Here is a 19329-nt window from a genome sequence, read left to right as displayed (position 1 = left end):
CCAGTTTTCAAGAAAACCTTGAGCAGTTCACAGCTGTGCTCTGGTGCTCTGTAGAAATAATAGTGCATGCCTCCTTGTGTGGAGGGCAGTGCAAGCTGTTTTATGGGCCCTCCACAGCTGTGTAGCGTTTGATTTTCTCTGTTTCTAGGTCTCGTTTGAGGCAGAGACCTGTGCACTGTTGCCTTGTAGAAATGTTTTCTACATATATGGAGCTTGGAGCCTGCTCATTGCATACCAGGTGTGGGATTCACTGTCACACTTATGTGCTGGCTCCTGATTGGTCAGTGCATGCAGTTTAACTTTCTCTTTGTTTGACCCTTTCATGGACCAAGTACTGATCGTTTAATTATTTTTTTCTTAAGTTACTATCCATCCAAAGCCTTCACTCGGATTGAGGTACTTTTTTAGGTCAAAGCCTATCAGACATTGTAGTTGTTCCCATTGCTTACCATTGGCTTTCTGTTTTCTAACTTAGATTTGCTTGCTTTCTGTTTGACGGCTTTTTTTAAATTTAGGCTGTCCAGCTTGAGTTCTTTCCAGCTTGAGTTTCTTTCCTCCTGTGAAGCATAGCCTATTTACTGTATTCTTCCACGAGTGCTTGCTTTCTGTAAACAAGCCTTTTAATTTTCTTCTTGTCACATTTGCTGTGCATTCAAAGCTAGAGGTCCAGTGTGAGGGTGTGTCTTCCAAGGGAGCTTGGTGTTTACTTTTTCTTTCTCTGACTACAAAGTGAGAAGATGTACGTCACCATCCTGCTGGTTACCCATGTGAGAGGAAAGGCTATATGATGCTGTTTTTCTAGCGCACAACACTTTTTAAATGTTTATAAATGAACTGTGCAAATCTTTCAGAATATATCAGAATTAGTAAAGCACAAAGGAAGCACTTTTTAAGTCGAGCTTGGGCAGCGCATGCGCTGCTCTGCAAGGCATGCTGCATTCAAGTATGGACTTCAAGTTCTGCCCAAACTCCGCCTTTATTGGAGAATGCGATATCTGATAGTATGCCACTGAGATGCGGGGTGCCTCAGGGCTCCTCCCTGAGCCCCACGCTCTTCAATGTATATATGTCTTCTCTTGCCGAAGTGGTTAGGCCCTTCGGCATCAGATTGTCACTTATGCGGACGACACGCAGCTGATTGGAGCCTGCTTTGTCAGATTGATTGAGGGACACAATTTGGCTGACTGTCTGGTCAGGATGTCCAAATGGAGGGATCCTTTCTGAAACTCAACGGTGCTAAAACGGAGTTGATGTTTCTTGGTAAACCTACTATCCTGGATGCCAATGTCTTCTGGCCCAACTGCCATGGGAAATTCCCCCCCCCCCTCCCCCACCCCCCTAAAGAACAGATAAAAAGTCTCGCTGTCTGGCTAGACCAGAGCCTTAACTTCAAAGAGCAAGTGCGCAAGGTTGCAGGTCCTGTTATGGTATCCTGAAGATGCTCAGAAAGATAATTCCCTTGCTGCCATTCAGAGCTAGAAGACTGCTTATTCAAGCCCTGATTCTTTCTAGGATTGATTACGCCAATGTACTTTACTTAGGTACCCCAGGCTCAACTAACGAAAGACTACAAATGGTTCAAAACTGTGCGGCACGCCTTCTTATGCAGGCCCACAATGGGGAATCTGCAGGGCCGCTCTTGCCTCCCTCCACTGGCTCCCAGTGGCTGAACGGATTCAGTTTAAGGCAATGTGCCTGGTTCACAGATCCCTCTCAGCCACAGGCCCACCGATCTTACGATCTATCATTCCCCCCTATCTTCCTAACAGAGCTCTGCGCTCGGAAAACAAAGGTCTTGCAGTTGTCCCTAGGATAAACAAAGCTCGGAGTGGAGGTCGCCATTTTACATATATTGCCGGTAAATGCTGGAACCAGCTGCCCACCAACCTTCGCTTGCAAACCAACTATATGTTTTTCCGGAAACTTATAAAAACGTTCTTGTTTCAATGACCCTACCTACAGCTCGGTGAGTACTTTTTGTCTCTAGCGCTGGGAGGCCTCCTGGTAGCCATGCGCTCTACAAAAGCTCTTTCACTTAATTTCATTTACTTATTATTGGCTTTTGTCATTGTCCTTCGTAAATGCTGGCTTCTGATTCAATAATAGGCTTGTTAGTTAGTCCCTCCTTAGTACCTCCTTGTCTTCATTTGTAAACTCCCATGAGGACTGGCCTTTTACTTCTGTTGTTACAAATTATGTTTATTTAGTCTACAAGTACTATTTTCTTTAATGAGTATTTAGTACTGCAGGCACAATGTGCTTTCCTGCAACATTCAGAGCGCCATGCGTGCTTTCACTTTCAAAGCATCCCGGGACAATCGTGGCTGCTTCTTTGCAATGAAATTGGTCTTGCATATACGAGAGTTTGAGGAGACCTGTTGCATTGCTAATATTATTTTGTAAAAGCGCTCTATGTGGCGCTTTACTTAGATGTCGGCCACGCCCCTTTCTGTGTCTGTGTCTGAAGAAAGCTTGAACACATCCTCTTCAACCCCTGTAGGTACTGAGAATTTGTAAAATGCTGAAGGACATACAACCCTCTGCCAATTCCTTGAACCGCGTCCTTTGAAGCTGCTGATCTGTGGTCTGCCATGTTCAATCAATTTGTTTATTTGATTGGGGACATCCTGTGCGTATGGATATGGAAACTTCCTCTATATTCTGGTAAACAAGCAGAAAAGCAGTTGTGCAGAACATGGACAAGGTCATTAGAAATGCAGAGGCGATACAGCCACATAATGTACTTGCAAAAAGCCTTTACTCTTTGCCTCCACAATATTTTTTTTATTTTGATGCACACGTCCGCATTTATTGAATTTATGTAGCTCCTAACCAGTGCTTAATTTGTAAAACAGTGAGTGCTAGTGCCCAAAGGGCTGCTCAGAAGCAGGCGACCGGTGTTCTTAAATGTCAGCGCAATAAATACCAAGGTTGCATAGTCTTGAATCCACCTCAGGCCTTTTTAATTATCTACCGGACACATTCTGCCCCTTTATCTCTCTCTTGCAAGCTTGGTTCCTGCTTTCTCCCTTTTGTTTCTGTTTACCATCTTTTATTCCTCCTTCTTTCTACTGTGTTTGTTTTTCCTCCGTTGCTCTTGGTCAAAGTCTGATTAGGAGGAATAAGCGCCTGCTCTCAAAAACGAGTTACTGTAGGCCCCATTGGGAACCACCAGCTCAAATTAAGCCATGCTCCGAACTCATTGAGGGCACCTAAATGCTTTTTCAGTGAAGGTGAAGTGGGAAAGATCCCACCTCGTTAAGTTTTCACAAGTCTACTTTTTGATGTCACATTTTAATTGGCCATCTTCATGCAACTGGCTTGTACTGTGATAGGGAGAGCCATACTCATATTTACAATCACCCGTCAGCCATCAATGCCCCCTTGTCAGTCTTGTTTTTTTCCACCCATCAAATGCCCTTGGCCTCCTCCAGCCTTCTTACTTTCAGACTCCTTCGCTGCCTCTCAGTGGTGAAATACATCCCCCTCCCCGTCTCCACCTACTGTTGCCTTTCCAACCAACTAGAAAACACCCACCTCCTCTCTCTACCTTGCCATTCCTTCCCAGTGACAGCCCCAACATACCTACCCTACCTTGGTTCTTTTTTGACCTGTTTTCTGCTGAGGCCCTCTGGTCCAGTTAATCACAAGTCTCTGAACACCAATCAACAGTCCTTGTTCATGTTTCTTATTGGTAAGTCCATTGCTCGTGTCCTGTCACTGCTTCTGTGCCTCTGGCCCCTGTTCATTATCTACATATGCAACTGGCAAGCAAGGTGCCAAAAAAGAACTACTTTTACAGGTGACAAACTGGGGATCCTAAATCCTGCAAAATCCATTAATTGGCATGTACATTGAATAGCCAAAGAGTGAATTTACTTGCCAACAAGACGCCCTCTGGGGTGTGAGCTAGCACTGAAACAAGAAGCTTTCATTGGCAACAAAAGAAAATTGGCCAACAATCTTCTCTGCTAGAAGCGAGTGCTTGCTGACTTTGTTTTATGCATAAAAAGCTTCTTCAACCATCTTTTAATGTCTTGACTAGTTGTCTAAATATGAAAGTATTTCTGCAAATAGGGTTGGTGTCTGAGAAAAACACTTATGTGATGTTCTCACTAGAATGCTGCTTCTTAAATATCATCTCAGGAGTTTTGGGGCAGTGGATGGAAGATCCCTTGATACAAGTCAGTACAAAAGACTATGTATCTGTAGAAAATATTCATGAGAAAGCGAATTATAACCACGTAAACAATTTTTTTTCAATTAAATATAGTGAGGTTTGGATGCCCTTTTACAACAGATCTGTTTTTAAATACATCAATTCCTCCTTTAAGGGTTATATTAAGGAAAAAAGGTGCCCAAAAAAACCGAACAAAAAGAGGGGGAAATGTTAAAAACTTTTATCAACAATGCATATTTGAATGCACGTCCTGTTTCCTCTGCCGTCTCTTCTGCTGGACGAGTTTCTGAATGCTCGGAAGTTGATCTCCCACCACCACGGAAGTCATGTCACATATAACAGCGCATCTTCATATACATTTTACTCTTCAGTTGTTGGACCATGGAGAAAGTATCTGGTGGCCTTGATTGTTTGATTACATTTGTTTATTCAGATTTTTACATTTCCTGTTACAAGTTGCTATTGCATCATTGACATGTTATATCATACATTTGCTGGCATGTTATATCATACATTTGCTTTTACCAGTGTAGTCCGCGATCTCATCATACATCAATACAACTTGGATAAGTTAGCTTACAACAGTCCGGGAGTTATCTTCCAGTTTGACTCGACATACTTTAATATGTTATGTGATGTCTTGTTGGACATGTATCCCGGGGTTGGTGGCCTTGATATGAGGAAAATAAGTGTTCTCCTCTCTCTTAGTCCACCTACAGTTTCACTGGCGAGAGATTGAGGCTGTGTCTTGCAAGCCTTCAGTTGTATATTCGACCTCTTACAGAGCCATTCTGCCTACTATTTTACAGTGGTTACCTCCTGTCAGATTGTCTACCACTAGAGGCTCTTATTTATGAAATTCTGTCTATTCATAATTTGTATCTCAGTAAAATCATGTCCTATATCCCTATGGCCACTCTCTTTTCTGGTGCCCTAAAATATCTTTAAAACGCTCAGACTTGCTGCTTTTGCTTCCATACATATCCAACGGGGTGAACAGTCAAAAGAACAATAGATCCCCATTTCAGTGACTTAGTCCACAGACCTCTGTCCCCATTTAGAGTTTGCTTTCAGGGCAGGGACAGGAAAAAGGTGTGATATCGGCTCGGCCCTGAGCAAACAAGGTTGTATGAGGCCTCCTTCTTGGTAAGACAAACTGGAACTTGAAGGCATTTGCGAGAGAAGCAAGTTTAAATCGTGTCTCGGTTACAGCACAGAGCCGCTAAAAGATTTCTTGACTCTGTCTTTCCAGTCATAGGCAGGTATTGTTGTGCATTAGGAATTGAAGTCTCGATATAGAGTTTTGCTTAATAGCCCTATATGAATGCAAATTTAATATATTGCATTACCCTAGTCATAGCTGGAATCAGCAGCTGCTTCCTTTCTTTAACCACGAAAATGTTACACCCCTTAAATTTACCGCCCATAGTTTGATGAATTGAAGACGGTGTTAATCCTTCATTTCATGAGGCAAATTGTCCCTGAGGTAAAGCACCTCCCAACGCATAAAAAATACAAGGGCCCACTCAAAAGTAAAAAAGATGCGACACAGAATTAGTGAATGCAAATGCTTAGGCTCTCAGCAAATAGAACATTACAGATTAGTGCACAATCCGGTGGACAGAAAACTTATAGAGAAACGAACGTCTTCTGGCTCACTCCTAAGTTTAGGGTATAGATTCACTTTTTTCACATTAAATCACTAAAACTGTCGGATCATCGCAGTATGATCCAAATATTACATTCTCAGCAAATCCGAGCACAGTTTTATTCATTGTTATATTGCTTTGACACCCAAGTATGATCCCACTGCATGAATATTGATTCTGCCCACTCTGTTAATGTCATCCGGAATTAGCAGGACAAATTAGCTACATAAACAACAGCAAGCTATTATGAATGGATTGGGAACAGTGAGCTGATGGAAGGTCCTTGGGAAAGATAATGTATCGTTGCCAGGCGAGGAAGCTTTCATCATGAACAGTGTCTATGGAAATAAATAAACATGACTCTGCCTGAGTGTGGGCTGCAGAAATGGGGAACAGAGAAATGTGCAGCGGTAAGCATCCGTTTGGAAAAAGATGGGTACCAGGCCCAAATTGAGACCAAGTTGATAGGAGTCAGAAAAGCACAAAGACAATAGCACAGTATCAATGAATACATGTAAAATGGAGAGAGAGACTATGTTCTGCACGTTATTGATGATGCACACAACTTTAAATGTACAGAAACTCTAACATTCCGAGAATGAAAGCTTTTGGAGCAAACAAAAGAATTTTAATATCTGTTTGGAAAAAGCTGTTACTTGGCTTTCGTATGGACGTGAATGTGCACTGCCTGGTAAACAAGCGTGTACCCCCTCTCTGAGTGCTAAACTCCTTGTGAAGCTGTTATGCTGAGTATTATTTTGGTCCTGAGGTTGTGCTAATCTAGCGGGTGCACAGAGGCCTAGGTCCCTGGCTGTGCTAGGCCAAGGACCTGTCCGGTGACCTGGAGGAGCCCTCCAAGCATACCCTTATTTTAGGCAGTCTACTACTGCTGTGTCTCTGGATACATCATGTGAAGTGGAGTGGCAGCACTCTGTTTGGGAATTTATAGTGTAATCAGACCTTTACCACTGTCAGTGAGAGCGCAATCCACTGATCCCTCTAGTGTAAAGTTCTGCTATTTGAAACCCAGAACCTTGAGCTGACATTCCACGTGCATGTCAGTCATGTCAGTGGAGAAGTGTGGCTCACTGGTTAGAGGAGGTAGACCCTGAAGCAGAGGTCAGACCCGGGACCAGGGTTTAATTCCCGACGCGGCAGGGTCTTGAGCCCAAATATCCACGGACTCGATAATCTCGTTTCGGTGCCTACTCTAATCACGGGTTCACACTCTGCAGCTCTGGGCACTAGCTTGCTTAATCTCCACTACGGCCCCCCCGCTGCGGGATGCCTGGCTTCCACCTTGGGGATGCCCAGTACGGGTATCTCACAGGGAAAAAGCCAGGACGGGTTCCCAAGGCAAGCGCCGAGATGCCTACGGGTAATCGAGCGCTATATAAGAACGCATAATAATAATAATGTCACGTGTATGTGTGTGCACTGTGTGTAGTACATATATGGTAGTAGGACTGGAAATGACTCAAACCGGTTCTGTAGCCTGAGGCTGTGGATCCACATCCCTTGTCTGGAAATGTTTATAAAACCCACTTTGTTCCATTTCCAAGTTCTTCGTGGCATGGAAGGTGGTGCTTCACAGACTACCTACAGGACTGCTGTGTGACCAGGGCAAGTGTCTGCATAACAACCACTCTTCCTGGGGGCTGGGGGCATCACAGGAAGTCTACAAATTGCTGCAGAAGTCGAGGGACTTCCTAAGCTCCTAGAAGCCTACCTGACTACTCAGACGGAAGGAGAGTGGCTGTCACTGCAGGAGTAGAGATGGGGTGGGCGGAATTCGCAGAGTTTCAATCTGTGAAATCCCACGGAGTTACATGAAAACTACGAGATTCCTCGGGGTTCTGCGAGATGGTGGAAATCGGCAGGTTTTTTGCACCTGGAGCTTGTTCCGCTCTGCAAAATCAGCATGAATGGCACCATGCTGCTCACCAGCGCTGCTTCTTTTCTGCCACTTGAGTAGATTTTCTACTTGAGCAGTAGCTTTCTCACTGCAATGTCTTGTTACCGCCTGCGTTGGGGAAATTCTTGCCGGGTGCCATCCTAGCACCTGAAAATGGTGATAGAATGACGGCAATTCTCGCTTGCGCTTGCTAAGTTGCCATTTTCAAGCCGTGCGCAAGAAACAAATCCGCCAACCGGCAGTTTGCGGGGGTTGGCCGGAACTCCACATTCAAAGCATAACATGGAGTTGCCAAAACTGTGCGAACTCTGCCGGCGGAGTGGAATTTATTGTCCACCCCTAGTGTAGAGACTGCCTAGGAGGAGAAGCCCAGCTTGTTCACAGGATGGGTGGCACCCATTTGAACCTGACCCAGAGTCTGCTGGGTCCCCCTCCCCGTTGTTGTTCCCATCATGAGCTGCACAACTAAATATTCACCATTTTGTCACCGTGCAGTCCAGTCTTCCGACCATCAACCCAGAGTGCCTAATACTACTACTGCCACCTTAGCTGCCCACCTGATACAAGCTACTACATTAGCCTCTTGGGCCAATACTGAAGACGAATGCCCCCATATGTTGGGCTTAGGCTGCAACCTCTGACAAGTCCGGCAAGTGTGTTGCTCAGTGCCTCTTATCCTCTTTTAAATGCGCCGTTTTGTACATTCACTCCCTCTTACCTAATTCCCCTTTGTAGCTGCTAGTCGTCCCTGTTCCGCCACGGCTTGTAATGCTTTGAGTGGTGGGACGAGGTTCCCTGGGTTTTCCTTTCCGGTGTGCCTACTGGAAGCAAAGTTTAGTGTTTCATCTCTTGCAGCCTCAGCTTTTCTCCCGACCTGCCTATTTAAGGCAGGAAAGGACGCGCACGGCAGCGCACCAAAGGCAAACCCATCTGCGTCCGTCTGGGCCCGACCGCCGCCAACCGCCAGGACCCCTTCCCGTTTCTCTACCTTTTGCTGGCAACTCCAGCTTTGTCCAATGCAGGCAATGGCAAAACTCCACTACTCGAACCAAGAGCTTAAACTATGAAATGAACTCCACACTGCCACCGTACCCTAGGGCGTTTTAACCACCCCTGTGTCTATAGCCACTCCCAAAGTAGAGACTAAAATCAACCTCAGTGAGCCAGGTCCACTCCCCAAATCCCTGTTAAAGAGCATTTGAGACTCGGACGTTTCCGAGACACCTAGACAACTTAACAGGCATTATTATAACAGCCGCTCAATTCCAAAACACGCACTAGAAATATGGAGCCTTCTCGATACAGAAAGGCCAGATATTTGTTTCATTACTGAAACTTGGCTCCATGAGCATGCCTCTCCTGATGTGGCAACCGCGTTCCCTTCAGAATTACATCTAACCAGACTAGATAGGAGCGTCAGGAGAGCAGGAGATATAGCAATAGCCGCCAGGGCCGGACTGGAGATTACCACACTAGAGACCATCCCCACGGAAAGGTCTGAACTATGCATCTTTAGAATTGGAAGACAATCTAAGGGAACCTGGAGAGTATTTAGACCCCGCTGTCCAAAAGCCAATTTCACAAACCACCTGCTTGAAACAATCGCCCCACATGTACTAGCTGCTGACAACTTTTTCCTTATAGGGGATTTTAACTATCATGCAAAACTGCTCTCAGACTCTGACACAAGTCAACTGATCACTAATCTGAACACACTTGGACTAGTTATAATGGTGACGGTACCTACCCATTTGGCAGGTCACACCTTTGATCTTCTGTTTACCAACACAGCCAGTGTCCGAGTGGAGCCCACTCTCCCTCTACTATGGTTTGACCATAATCTGTTGAAATTATCCTTACCAATAATCACCACCAAAAAAATGACCTTAGCAGCGAACCCACATGGCGAAGGCCTTGGCTGAATGTCACTCCTACCACTTTCTCAGCCCATTTTAGCTCCTCATCCTTATCTTGTACCAAGAACATTGGTCATGCAGCAACAGCCTTTGAGGCCACAATTTCACAGGCCTTGGACATCTTGGCCCCCCTTTCAAGGGTCAAGCTTAAGCCTAGGGTGTATCACTCTGGTTCACAGAATCATTGAAAATTGAAAAACTCTCCAGTAGGAATGCTGAAGGTAAATGGAGAAAAACCAAAAGTATCGAAGGTTGAAAAAAATATAAACGTATCCATCGACGGTATTTAGATAATATCAGACAGGCCAAAAAATTGTATCTTATGAACAGGATTAACAAAGCTGCTAGTTCCAATAAGGAGCTTTACAAAATGCTAAAGGAATTTACTACTACTCCTCCTGTTCAGCCTTGTAACCCATCTGGGTAGGCACGCTGTCCACTTTTTTTGAAGAAAAGATCATCACTATTCATAGCTCTTTTTCGCACCACGACACTAAAAATCCCAACATTGATCCTTACATCAACCTCAACCCCACCTTCCCTCTTTTAGAAGAGTTCACCACACTTACCTCAGATGAAGTTTCAACTGCCTTGGCAAAGATCAAATCAGGTTCCCCAGTCGACCTGGTTTCACGCCGCTTTTTTCAACTATTGCCCCCCTGCTCCTCGGAAACCTTACCAATTTATTTAATATGTCACTAGCACAAGCAGTAGTCCATGTTAGATGTAAAGCAGCAAGGGTCAAGCCCATTCTGAAAAAACCTTCTGCTGACCCCAAAGTACCTTGCAATTACCGCCCAATTTCCTTGCATCCTCATTTTGGAAAGTTACTGGAGTCCTTGGTCAACAAGCAGCTTAGCACCCACCTGGAGAGTCACGGATTGGTGGATCCTTCACAGTTGGGGTTCAGGGCTGCTCAAAGCACTGAAACCTCGCTAGTGGAGGTTGTCGACAATATAAGATTGGCCCAGGACAATGGGTAGTCAGCCATGCTTGCCCTGTTGGATCGGTCGGCTGCTTTCAACACCATCTGCCATACTATTTTAGAACAACGACTCTGGAAGATGGGTGTCAGGGGTGTGGCCCTGGACTGGCTCAGAAACTATCTAACTGACCGAACCACCACCTTACAAATGAGCACCCTGGTCTCCAGCCAGCCAGTAAAAATGGGAGTCCATCAGGGCTCCATATTAAGTCCCATGCTCTTTCATCTTTATGTGACACCTCTGGCCAAAGTGATCAGGTTCTACGGTTTTGATGTGGTGTCATACGCCGATGACACCCAGTTATTGATTACCCTAGGCCCTGATCCCACTGACACAAGGATCCGTTTAAAAAAATTGCATGACTCACATCGATAACTGGATGCGTACCAAACATCTCCAGCTGAATGGTAGTAGAAACAGAGGTCATTCTCTTTGGTAGGGCACACGAGTTCTGGTCGAATGACTGGTGGCCTCAGAACCTGGGTCCCTGTCAATCTCCAAACCCCATGGTGTGGAACCTTGGAGTAATGATTGATAATCAGTTGTCAATGAAAAGCCATATGAATCATATAATCAGCACGTGTTATGGAATAATGCGCAATGTACACAAAATCTTTCAATGGATCCCTTATGAATCTAGGAAACCACTTGTCAAGGGACTAATCATAAGTCATATCGACTATGAAAATGCCCTGTTGGCCTCCATCAACGAGGAGCTCTACTCTAGGCTTCAAGTCTTGCAAAACACTGCTGCCAGACTCGTATTAAACCTCCCATCAAGGTCTCCATCAGCGCCCAGTCTGAAGACTTTCCACTGGCTTCCTGTTAGGAAGCGAATCCACTTCAAGGTCCTCTGTCTGCAGCACAAGAACATGTACAATAATGGGCCAAGCTACTTCGCCAAAAACTCAGGTGGTATCAGCCAAACAGGACGATTAGGTCAAGTACCAAATTTCTCCTTACCCCTCGTAGAATCCACACTTCCAGGAATGGCGGTAGACCTTTCTCTTTCCTTGCACCTGCTTTCTAGAATGAACTTCCATCACAGCTCCTCTCTATTACAGATCACAAACTATTCCGCAAGGAATTAAAAACCTGGCTATTTGATCATCTATAACGTTCTTTCATCTGACCTTCAGCCCCAGAGGAGTTGTACACTAGCACCATCAGACCTCCAGGTGATTTGTGCGCTCAATACATTTCTCTGACTTGACTTGACTGAAGGAAGCTAGACTGGCATTGGTGGTTAACCACTGTGGTGCCAAAGCTCCAGAGTATGATGACACTCATAGCACCAGCTCACACCTACGACTTACTAGTGTCATTGAGCAGGTAAAGTAGCACTGTGTCTGCAGGAATTGAGAGACTGTGCCTCAATGCGAGCAGAGGGTGTGAGGATTGTGGTGTATTATATGGTATGGTCATCTGGCTTTACCTTGTAATATATTTGCAAAATGGTCTTGGGTCCAGTCAGGCTTGTTTGCAAAAACCTTTTGCTCAACCCTGAGTAGCTGTGACTTCGAGCAGCAAGGCTTAAACAAAGGAACTAGTGTAAAGCATTTAGGAGCACAAAAGAACAAAATCAAAATAAGAACGTTACCCAACACGAAAGAAATCTGACACCAAGTTTAAAATATATTATATTTTTATGAATTTGTAGACACCAAGAGGAGCAAAATCGCCCAGAGGATTCAGAATGCATAGATTTGAAAGTAAAACATAAACCTCAGCCTATTAATCCAAAGCGCATACAAGCATTTGTAACTGTAAAGTTTGAAAGAGTTGTGTTTGGCTCCTCTGACACGCGTAGGGTGACCTAGTCTGGCAGGGAGACGGTCCAGAGGTCCACCAAGCAGTATTTGGACAGTAACCTGGTCACCAAAGCAGTCTCAAGTCTGATTCCACACTTTACATCAAAACCCCATAGACTATAATGGAGTAGTCCTGATGCTGGGGATGCAAGGTGCTGAGGAAGCTCTGGGTGCTGTGCAGTCAACGGTGGTGTACTTGCTGTTCTTCCACTGTCCATGTATGAGGTGGGGTGACTTTAGCCATAGAAGTCTGGGGTCCCTTGAAGTCCTCTTTGAGCCAGTAGAAGGCAAGCTGATGCTGTGCTTACCTGTTTCAGTACACAGTGGGCCCAGCGGTATCCTATGGTGGAGGATTGTGTCCCTTGGGGGTGACTAATCTGGACTCGGACATTCCCAGATCCAGCTGACTCTGGTGCAACTTTTGGCTGTTGAGGAGTGGTCTCTCATCTGCCCTGTGGTGGTTGGCAACAGTTACAGGAATGTGACTACCAGCTTGCAGAATAGGGCTTCTTCAGTTTTGATGGCCCTTGTGCTGGTTCCAGGGGGTCAACCGACTGACCCGTGGAGTCACATTTTTAGGAGCATCGTCGTCTTGAGCCGGGAGTTACAGGCCCAGCCCTCTCTTCTCTAACCCAAGGTGCGGCAGGTACAGTCTTGCAGCCGGTGCAGCCTCTCTTGCCAGGTCCAGGGTTAGCAGGACAGTCCTTCTTCGATCATTTCTCCAGTTCCATCACGATCTGAGGTTCAGGGTGCCAGGGGTATCATATTTATGGTTAGAAAGTGCCCTGGGATGATGTGGTCAGAAGCCAATGGGCTACCAGGATCACTCCCATCCTGTGATGACTTCCGGCTATGTGTGGCATCTAGCAATCCCATGGTGCACTATTCTGCCCCCTCCCAAGATGTTCGAATCCTTCCTTGGATGTTAGAAGCTTGGTAGCCCACCCTAGAGGGCTACATGCCCACTGAAAAAATGTTTGAGCACTCGCTGCCAGTCTGTCTACCTGAACAAAGGCGCAACCCCTCAGGATCGCCATTTGTCCACCAAAGCCTGCTTGGCCTTTGAAGCTTGCCCTTTGGGCCAGCACCTTGAGTGGCTTCCTGCAAGGGGGAGGTTACACCTCTCTGTAGCAGGCTACCATTGTTCCTTAGCCTAGGAGTCGTTCACAGTACTCCCCAGGAGGGTAGGAAGCTGTCTGGTGGTCAGCAACTGTGTGAGGCACCTGGACACACTGGGCCACAGAGTGACAACTTTCTAAAAGGTATTTCCCCCATAAAAGTGACATTAAATTTAACTTTGGCATCAAGTTTGGTTTAATGCCATGATGAATTTGATACCTTGAAGTACCCATTTTTGTAATCCCATCCAGAATTTAGCCGGGCTTAGTGGTCATCCGGTAACTCTGTGTTAGCCAATGGGGCTACTTCCTTTTCCACAGCAGAAACGGCAATTTAGAGGTTTTGCTGTTAGGACATATAAAAAGTGTATGTCCTACTTACTGATACACAGTTCCCTGCCTTCGAGCTCTCTAGGCCTTCCTTAGGAAAGACTTGCATATATTTTTAAGGGAAGTGGGGGGCTTTACCATTGGTTTAAACAGCAAAGTCGAGCTAGCAGTTTAAAACTGCTCTTCCAGGCTTCAGTGGCAGGCTGGGAGCCATTTTGTTCTTGGGCCCTCACAAGGTGGCACAATCAGTGCTGCTGCCCTGGGGGTAACACTCTGTCTTACCTGCCCTGGGTATCCTTGATACCATATCCTGTATGTAAGTCAGCTTATGCCAATTGGCAGTAGCCAATTCAGCATATACTTTGTAAGGGGTTAGGACCCTGGCACTGAGGTATGGTGAGCAGGCCTCGGTACTCTCCGAGTCGAAAAACCAGCAGCATCAGTCCACACCTTTGGGGTAATCATGTACAAAGAGGAATTTCATTACAGGGGAATCTTGCTCCTTGCGCTATCCTTTGCTGGCCAGAAGACAAATGGACTGACAGTCCAATCTTTGGAGTATTCACTAGTGATCTGCACCTGTGCCTTGCTTATCCCTGTGACTGTATCTTTGCGATACCCAGCTACACAGGCCTGCTCTCTCTCCATAAGTGCTTTTTTCCTCTATCACCCTAACCCACCGACTCTACATCTTTATGCCTTTTCCATCACACTTCAAAAAAGAATTGTCTCAACCACCTGCACCAACTACTCTTCCATATCGTGGCGTCCTATCACCAGGAATAAAGGCCTTAAGGAAAACTCAGATTTTTAGGACTCTATTTATATTGCTTCTTTATGCGGGACCCTGGGACAATATAGGAAAGTACCTAATCAGGAGAGGATCCCTCCCTTCCCTACAGGATTAGGAAGCCCCTACTGACCGACACGTGGGATCCGGCTAACTCCATGAGAAATCGTTGGTTACATACGACGATGCCCTGCATCGGTTATTGATTACTCTGACTGCCTTGAACTACACAAGGGAGTCTGATAACACCTTGGTACTGAGGTGGTCCTCCCGTCCTGAAGAAGACCCGCAGGCTGAGGCCCCACTTACCCACTAGCAATAAGCCGGGTCAAAACGTCGACGCCCCCATTATCCCCTCTTGGACCACGAATAACCCTGATTTGTAAAAACGTGCTAAACAGGATTGTGTAATTCGTGACATTAGTGATTTTTAACCATGTTCGAATACTAAATGTGGCCAAGAAAAAGCGACTGGAAACAGTGAACAAGTCTGTATTTCTATATGTATTTTAAAAAAATCACAAACCTTTGCTCTTTTCACCCACCTTTCAATTCTCGAGCACTTCTCTCTTGCACGTTCTTAGGAGTGCCTTCCTTATGTACCAATTGTACTTATTGTTTAAAATTGGTGGAATAAAAATATATTATTCCCCAATAATTTTGTCTGGGTTGTTGCATAATCTGTTGATTGTATTCATTACTGTGAGCAATCGGTGTTCAAGCTCAAAATAAGGAATTAACAATTATAGGCTTGCTTTGTTCAATATCAAATTTAGGTTTAGGACCATTGTTTTCTATAGCGAATCATACCCAGGTCCAGTATCTTTTTGGGTCACCCCATTCAATGGCCAAGAAGTGAGGGAGGCAGCAAGGAGGAGGGTCGAACGGTTTGGGGGTAAGGAGCCATCTTGGCAATGGACCAAACCTGACACGCATGGAACAAGAGTGACAAAGTGGAGCAGTCTGAACATGTAAAGGGGTGGAAGGATAGGTTAGACTTGGGAAATAAAGCAGATCAGTTTAGCCTGAGGTCAAAACAAAGAAGGGCCCAGCTCTGCCTTTTAAAGTAAAAATCTAAAAAGGGTGTGGGGGGGTACATGAATCAAGGGGGTCAGTCGTAACAGACGAGCTTAATGGTCTGTGGCACTGAAGGCTGTTGAGAGTTCAGGCATGACAGCAAAACTGACCGCATTCGCCCAATTCATGACCTCATTACAAACCCTAGCTGCCTTGGCGCAGTTCCATCTAATGGTCGGAATCCCAGACTGCAGTGGAGCTCCAGGAAAACCTGAAATAGTTTGATCATTCTTTCGTCAATATCTTGGCCAGGATAGAAGGGTCTAATAGGCCAATAATTAGTTATGAATCTGGGTTGTTTTGTTTTACTTTTCTTAGTGGGACTAATCCCCTTGGCAAGATGCATTCTCCTTTTCTGAAGTGAAGCAGCTGTGCTTTTGAAGGGCTCCAGAAGAAAACTAGTGAGCTGTCCCTTATTCGCGTTATTTAATGCTGGAGGCAAATTTGTTAAAAGTTCAGTATGTTCATTTGCGATCGTGGACAGAAAAAGCGCATAGTCCGCTTTAAAACAAAGCTCGATTGGCCTCTAACCACTTTTTATCTCTTCCCATTGCAATTTTTATGAGGGTGAAACTCTTTAAGTAAGCCTTTAGCAACATTAAGATATGAAGAATTTACAAGTAATATGTTTGCAACATTAAAAGGTTTAATACATATTAAGAATAGACTATTGGATTTGAGGTCATCATAAAAGACAATGTTTTTTCCTGAAAAAAATATTTACTATCAATGTTGCAACTTCTTTTGGATTGGCCTACCAAAGTGTTCAATTGTTAATTTTTTTTTAAACTTTTTGGGCAAGAATTTTTATTTTGGCAGTCTTTCATTAGGTTGAGCCTACCAGACAGCTGTCTGGTTGTGAAAGCAATATCATTGGTTTACCAAGACCATACAGGGGCTTTGCATCCTTGTCACTTTCTTTTGACTACTTCTTATTTGATGGCTTTTTTTGTCAATCATGTGTCCCTTCCTGGAGCAGAAACTCTACCGTCACATTGATTGGCTGGCTTCTATTCTTCCTCTGCTCGCTTTTAGGGAACTACTTTTTATATGTATGAGCACTCCATGACTGTGTTTACATCTGACTCCCTCGTATTCTTTAGTCCATCCCTCTCCCCCTCCACTCTGCTCTCTCTGGTCCATGTAATTATAATGCTCGTTTTGCTCTTACTGCTCTTTTACCCCCCCCCCTCGGTCGCCTGCTGTGTTGCTTAAAATCCCACCTGCCATGTTGCTTAATTCCCCATCCCATGCCCCTTCACCCCCACCGACTCCCTAACTCTGTTCCGCTCAACTGATTATTATATTTTTTAAGTGCTTTTGCTCTACGTTTGAAAACAGCATTTTCACGCTTTATTTTTTATATTTTTATTTACTGATCCCTCTCAGTTCAGTAAATAAAAAAAGCCTGTGTTGAATGCATGCATACACGAACAAAATGACATGGTGGCCATGCCATTGCTTTTTTTTTTATTTATTTTTTTTAGCTCTGCAGCACAGCATCCATAATGCTGTACCTAATTACAATCATTTTTTCAAGCTGAAAGGTTCAGTAGGCGGGGCCTATTGGAATGGCCATGTGCCACTGTCAATCTTTGAAACCGGAAGTTACATATAGGAAATAAGATTACTTCACTTTTCTTGTGCTTTCACGTTGGGACTGCGTGTTGCTGTTTTTCTCCTCGCCTTTCCATCAACTGCTCGCGGAACCCGCTGCGCGGGTCCCGCTTCGTGTGGGGCTTGCCTGACAGCATCTTCTGCGACGCTTGACTGAGGAGTCAGTCTTTCCACGCCTGTGCCTGTGTTTGGGGGCATTTGCTCGAGCAGGGCTGCGAGCGAGTTGCGGGCGCAGGACTACACGTCCCAGGAGCGCCCGCCAGCCCCAATTGTCACCACCTGGGCCGCTCTCCCTGCAGGCTCCTCCTTCCCCCTTTCTCACTGGCTCTATATTTGCAACAGACGTGTCCCGCTGCGCGGGAGCGACTGGGAGAAGCCCGGGACAAGGGCGGGACCGTCTGTGGCCGTCAGGGGCCGAAGGAGGCCGGGCTGGGCCAGGTCTCTGACTTATATTGTTTATTTATTTCACTTTTTGTATCTTTCAGTGTAGCTGGACTGTGGTTATAGGATTAGATTGTTACATTCTGTCTTGCCGTTGATATGTCCAGTTCACATCCATCTGGTGTGGGCGTTTCATTCCTTGGGCCTCTCGATAAATATTTCGAGAAGGCAAACAAGGAGATTGATAAAGAACTTCTTCTATCTGAGAGACGCGCCGAGCGTCGTCGCTCTATTGAACATCTTAAAAAATGTCCCTTGTCCACCCAACCTGAATTAAATAGCACGCAGGAATTGGCTGTGCAAGGGAAGTCGGCCAGTGAAGCGGATATGTTAAGTATTGACCAAATTCCCAGTATATTTCGGGCCCCTAATACTTCCCCCGCTCGTTCCATAATCAATAGTGAGGGTCATATTAATAACTCTTCCTCTGTCTCCATTAGTCTCATTGATCTTAATACCCCAGTCGCTCAGATTACTACTCCCAACTTGCACTCAACCCTTACTAATCGCTCTTGTGATAGTGCTGGCCCGGGTGAGATTATTTTGCCACTAACTAATGGTACCACCGGATCTAAGCCTACAAAAATGAAAAGGGCTGTGTGTTCCCCACCTAGGAAAAAAAGAAAAAAGGGTGGCGTTAAGAGAAAAGGTATTAGTCAAGAAACTCTTTCTCCTTTTATAGTTAATCCAACTACTGAGTTTATGGTACTTCCAGTGGTTGAGGCTCCCACTGGTACTTCCCTCATACCAATTCTACCTGTGGATGTTACCACCGGGTTTAACAAGGAGTGTTTCGATATTATTGAGAAACTCCTAAAATCATATATGTTACCTCTCATGGAGCGTGTAAGGTTATTGGGAGAAAAAATGGATCGCCTCTTAGCTCCTGTGGCTATACCCCACCCTATGAGCTCTGATAGGCAGTCAGCTCCTTCATCTAAATCTAGCGTCACTATTATCGCTCCTAGCAGTTATTCCAAAAACAACAGTAATACTGAAGCCCATAAAAAATCTAAGGCCCCGGATTTGTCATCTAAACCCCCATGTGCAACTAATCCTGCTAAAATGAAGCCGATGTCGTCCAGTAATAAGCCATCCTCTGAGGGATTAAAGCCATCTGTAAAACAAGGGCCAGTTAAACCTGACAACTCCACTAACAGACAATCTTTAAATCGTAGGAACATTGTAGAACTCCCCCCTGATTCGGCCAATTTTGTTATTATTCTGACGGGTGTGGCCCCAATCTCCAATGGGAACAGGGAAAATAATGTAAATTTTAAAAATAAAGTCATCTTCTGGCTGAAAACTAACAGACCCCTTTCTGCCCATCTTAACGGGGATATTATTTCAGTTAGAAGATGCAAGTGGGTGGGTCCTCACCCAAAGGATATCGAGGGTGATACCGTGATCATTAATTTTAGAGATCACAGAGTCGTCCCCCACCTTACCGATTGGTATGTGGGAAACAACGAGGGGGGGATTTCCACGCGGAATCTAAG

The 19329-nt window shown here is 45.1% G+C and overlaps 1 protein-coding gene across 1 annotated transcript in view; it reads left to right on the top strand.

The window, feature by feature from the left end:
* The window catches only part of TMEM276 (transmembrane protein 276), a 74880-nt gene that overhangs the window by 44201 nt on the left and 11350 nt on the right, over positions 1-19329 (top strand). The gene's annotated exons all lie outside the window — the stretch shown is intronic.

Source organism: Lissotriton helveticus, chromosome 4_1 (assembly GCF_964261635.1).
Source record: "Lissotriton helveticus chromosome 4_1, aLisHel1.1, whole genome shotgun sequence".
Taxonomy (NCBI): Eukaryota; Metazoa; Chordata; class Amphibia; order Caudata; family Salamandridae; genus Lissotriton; species Lissotriton helveticus.
This window is presented reverse-complemented; position numbering and strand designations above follow the sequence as displayed.